Source organism: Echinops telfairi, unplaced genomic scaffold, assembly GCF_000313985.2.
Source record: "Echinops telfairi isolate 266 unplaced genomic scaffold, ASM31398v2 ScPeMD7_7400;HRSCAF=8409, whole genome shotgun sequence".
In the NCBI taxonomy this organism is placed as follows: Eukaryota; Metazoa; Chordata; class Mammalia; order Afrosoricida; family Tenrecidae; genus Echinops; species Echinops telfairi.
This window is the reverse complement of record NW_022111300.1, coordinates 36,327,330-36,332,647: the sequence shown is the minus strand read 5'-3', so window position 1 is coordinate 36,332,647 and position 5,318 is coordinate 36,327,330.

Below are 5,318 nucleotides of genomic sequence, written 5' to 3'. Positions count from 1 at the left end.
TCATTGAGTCAATGCTGACTCATAGTGACCCTGTACAACAGAGTAGAACTGCCCCTGTAAGTATCTGAGACTGTACCTCTGTGGTAGTTACATATCTGGGGTCAATTTGAGAGGATTAAGAGTGAAGGGGCGGAGTTTAGCGGGTCAATCAGGTAGTAACTTGATGACCTCATTCGGAGGTGCTGAGGAAGTAAATAGCTCTTTGGAGGAGGGACACAGGCTCAGTCATTTTGTTGACAAGCCACATGGAGACAGGCTGATGGCAGCCAGAGCCTCGGAGCTGGAAAAGCCATGTGGAGACCCCTGCCAGCACTGAGGTGCTTACACCGCCACTGAATCCACATGACTTTCCACCCACGGGCCTGTGACCATCCTATACTCAGCATCATTGCATGTGTTAAGTGAGTCTGAAGAGGAATTTGTAGATTGGTATCGGACATATGGGCTAATCTCGGACTTACGGACTTGACCTGGACTGGACTGGGATGTTTCTCAATATTCAATTGCTCTTGTATATAAAGCTCGTTCTTATACACCTATGAGCATCTATTCATTTGTTTCTGTAGTCTACCCAGACTAAAACAACCTCTTTATGGGAGTAGAAAGCCCCATCTTTCTCCCACAAGTAAACTAGAGCTGATTTAAAGTACATGGGTTTTTACATACTATGCCAGTGGATTTGAGCATCCTCAGCCCCTGCATGGACACCAAGGGGCAACGATTCACTGTTTCATGCTCTCTAGTGGAAATCTGCAGAATGTTGAGGTCACTCCTAGAAAGGACTCCCTCCCGTCCTTCCTTCCTGGGTATATTAGGGTGGCTGAATGCAGTCAGTGGTCACCCAGGCCACCCTACTGAAAGGGTGGTCCACACCTAGCCAAGTCAACACCTCTTTGGAGCTTAGAAATGCAGGACCTCAGAGGCCCCACTCCAGACCTGCTGAAAGAGAATCAAGTTTAACAAGATTCCCCAGCGATCCGTATCTACGACAGGCTTTGTGGAGACACTGGATTTTAAAATATCATGGAATGTTTCCACGAATTTTCCGAGGCCTCCCTCGGCTATGAAAGGTTGGGATGTGGCAATTTAGCCGATGCTGGTTCAGAAGCATCCAGAAATGCCACTGACCTCAGACAAAAATCAAACAAAAAAGTTTCACCGCAATGAAGTATGGGTTCATTAATTATTCCTTGAGTTAATAGACTTCCACGCTTACAATGCAACCCATTACATGACTCTTTGCCATGCATATATTATCATACATTTGTTTATCAGACTGTTTCCTCCTCAGCTGGCCTTTTTTCTAAAGCTTTCCCTCAGGCTACTGGCTGCTATCCAAGTTCTGAAAGGCCCGGAAGTGGGGACTGTGTGGGGGTAACACTGGTGTTTGGGGGCCAAGCATGATTGGAATAGCAGGACAGGAGACGCTAGGAAACACTGAACATGGCTTCGCCATGTCTTTCCAAGTGAGTCCTCCTGACTCATAATTTTTTCGCAGATTTATAGAGACAGGTGTCTGGCTCAACATCCTATGTAAGTGAGTAAAGTGGTAGCTGATTTAAACATGGGTGAAGTGATGCATTTCACCATGTTCAACCACTAAGTCTGACTTCAACTGGATCCTTCATCAGGCAAGACAACACTGACGCAGGGCTTTCACCTATGACGCCCTTAGGAAGAACCAGTTTCCTCGAGTCAGTTTCCCTGTTGAAGAGCAAGTGAGAGTCTTCTCGTCTCGAATGAGTCCTGTGAGTCAGCTCCAGTCGAAGAGCTCGGATGAGTCTGTGTGTGGTGCTTTCTGAAGCGTGAAGAGACACCAAATACAGCACATCACTCTCTTTGTTAAAGCTTGCATTCCAAAGCACTTTGAGCCACCACCAAAACCCTTCCCAGCTCCAAAGACGTATGCCAAATTATCTTCTTCTCTTCCCCGTATTTATAGGGCATTCACAGAGATCCACGTCTTGTGGACTCAGGTACCTCGGTTTGTCCATGGAGTGACTATTGGCTTCCACCTTCTAGGGTCAAGCCTAAGGTCCCCGGGTCGCTGCAGGCTTTGGCAGTCCTCTCTGGTAGCAGGACTAGTTTTTGTGGTGTAAACACAGCCGAGGCCTCCCCTCTGTAATACCTCAGCTCTTTCCGAAAACAGACCGTTCAATTCACTCATGAAAGTATGCTATCCAATAAAAAAGAAAGTATGCTATCCCATGGCTTTTAATATATCGCGGTTATACAATCATCACCACACCAATTTTAGATCATTTTCACCATCTCAAAAAAAAAGAAAAACGAAACAGTGTAGTATTTCGCAGTCACTCCCTAGCCCTAAGCTACCGTTAATATATCATCTGTCTCTGTAGATGGGTCTATACTGGACATTTCCAATCAGACTCCATTCCAGATGGATAACTCAACTCACTGTCATCAAGTCCGTTCCAACTCACAGCGACCGTATGGGACAGAGGAGAACTGCCCTGTGCATTTCTGAGGCTGTCTGGGCTCATACAGTCTATGGTCTTTCGGGACTGGCTTCCAGTCCTTGCAAAGAGCCTTGCAGAGGAAAGACTGTATCCTTAATATTCTCTCACTGGTGAATGCCGCAGGAGTTTGTGTCAGAGTAGGGTAAAGAATGGAGAATGGGGACCTGCCTGACCTCTGCCCTGTGCCACTCGGCCTTGGCCTGGTGCGGAGTTGGGTTCTCCTCCTTGGTGTCTCTGGAGGAGGTCAGACGTGGCCCATTTCACCACGGTGTTCCACCCCCACTGAAGAAGAGGCAAGGTGAGGGATGTCCCAGTGGAGATGAGGGAGGTGGAGTCATTTAGCCATTTAGGCTCAGCATTTGGAGCCTGGCCTGAGACAGGACAGTTGTTGTTGTTGTTGTTGTTGTTTCCATTTTGCCCTCAGAGCAGCCCCATGTGACCGAGTAGAATGAACCTATCCAGTTTGCTAGACTGTCATCGTTACAGAAGCACATCCCAGGTCTCTCACCCATGAGGTCACTGAATACATCCAAACCCCCACCTGTGGGGTTAGCAGCCGAGCACTTCCCTGGGCTAACGTGGGCCAGGCGGCCAAGTGTGAGACTCCGTCTGGCAGTTGTGTGGCCACAGCTACGGTCTATGACTGACCACATGAGACATTGCGGCAGTGCCTGGGAAATGAGTCTGAAAGGGAGGGGCCGCACTCTCATGGGCTATGGTTTCCCCTCAGGGTCCCCACAGCTTATGTTTATAAAGATACTGTGAAGGCGTCTTGGGGGAAGGGCAGGGGATGTGAAACAAAAAAAAAAAGAAAGAAAAATATTACATTTGAGTCGATTAGCAACCCTATATGACAGAGTAGACCTGCCCCGTGGGGTTTACAGAAGCCGATGCATCTTTACAAAAGCAGGCTGCCTTATCTTTGTCCTGCAGAGCAGCTGGGGGGTTCAAACTACCAACCTTTCCCTTAGCAGCTGAGTGCTTAACCACTGCACTACCAGAGAATCCTCCCCATAACACACTCAGGTAGGGATAGAGCGGCTCTAGGCTGCCTTATAAGGAAGGAGGAGGTGTTCACTGGGAGACCTGGTGAACCTTCCCCACTCTCATCCTCAGTCTCTCCGCTAAGCAAATGGTTAAGACATGTGTTGTTGGTTTTTTGTTTTGTTTTTTAAAATCATTTTATTGGGGCTCATACAGCTCTTATCAAAATCCATACATACATCAATTATGCACAGCACACTTATACATTTGTTGCCCTCTTCATTCTCAAAATTCCCTTTCCGCTTAGGTTCCTGGAATCAGCTCCTCATTTTCCTTTTCCCCCTCCCCCTCCCTCCCCGCTCCCCCCTCCCTTATGAAACCTTAATAATTTATAAATTATTATTTTATCTTATCTTACACTGCCCGGCAGCTCCCTTCACCCACTTCTCTGCTGCCCATCCCCCAGAGAGGAGGTTATATGTAGATCCCTATGATCAATTCCCCCTTTCTACACCCCCTTCCCTCCCAGTATCGCCACTCACACTGCTGGTCCTGAGGGGTTCATCTGTCCTAGATTCCCTGTGTTTCCAGTTCCCATCTGTACCGCTGTGCATCATCTGGTCTAACCAGGTTTGCAAGGTAGAGTTGGGATCATGGTAGTTGCGGGGAGGAAGCGTTTAAGGACTAGAGAAAGGTTGTGAGTTTCATTATTGCTACACTGAACCCTGAGTGACTCATCTCCTCCCCACTACCCCTCTGCAGTTAAGACATGTTTTAAAGGTGGGTCTGAAAATGTGCAATCGGTTACCCAGCGCAGCTCTACATCCAATAAAGCACAATGGTTTAAAATAATAGATGGGGCCCAGAGACCTGGGCTCCACTTCCCAATCACTCTGTATAGTTCTGACTCTTTGACGGATCAGCCTCTCCAATCTCAGTTTCCACATTTGAAGCGAAGGCGTGGGGAAGTCATTTCCAGGGAGTGCAGTGCAGGTCGATGAGATAGTTCAAACTCAAGTTCAGCCACTTACTTGTCTGAGCATCACGGTTCTGGCTGGGCTCTCTACGGCTCCCAGCACCCTCTGGGTATGCCTGGCTAATGTGATCGTTGGAGTCCATCCAGGCCTTACCTCACTGAGCCTTTCTTCTCAGGGTCGCCTGTCAGGAGCTTTTCTTCTGCTCAGGTAACAGCTCTTCCCACCACACAAGGTGGTTCTGCTGGTAAAACATCTCCAGGCTCTTTTCTGCCATGTGCGTAATTCCAGTGCCCCACAGCAAGCCAGTTGGGCAAGTTTGGAAATCTTGGGGCCTGCTAATCTCCCGCTTACCTAAAGCACCGGGGAAAGTATTTCCTCATTATCGATTCGCTAAGCAGAAACCCTGAGACGCGTGTTCTCTCAAAGAAAGCCAACCTCTCCCCCTCCCCGCCAGCAATGTGTGAGCACCAACCAGACTTATACCGAGGACACGCTGGCTTACAACCAAGTTCTCCTGAAAGGTAACTTCTTGTAGAGCGTTAGAGGAAAGGAAACAGCACGGGCTATACAGTCTGTAGATCCAGTTCAAGCCCAAGCTCATTCACTTGCCTGTCTGAACTTCAGTTTTCTCCTCTGCCAAGTGAACATGGCAATCTCTACCTATGGATTGTTCTAAAGGTAGGATGAGAAAAAACATAGATGGGAGAATGTTATGATGCAGCCCTTAGTCGTGAATCTATAATTAAATGTACACCCCCCCCAAATTAAATGCTATTTGCATTATTTCAGTATTACATAAGTATATTCAAAGTGTTCGTTTCAATTATGTAAATATTCACACGACCTAGCCCAAGGTTGTTTTAAAAGACAGCATTGT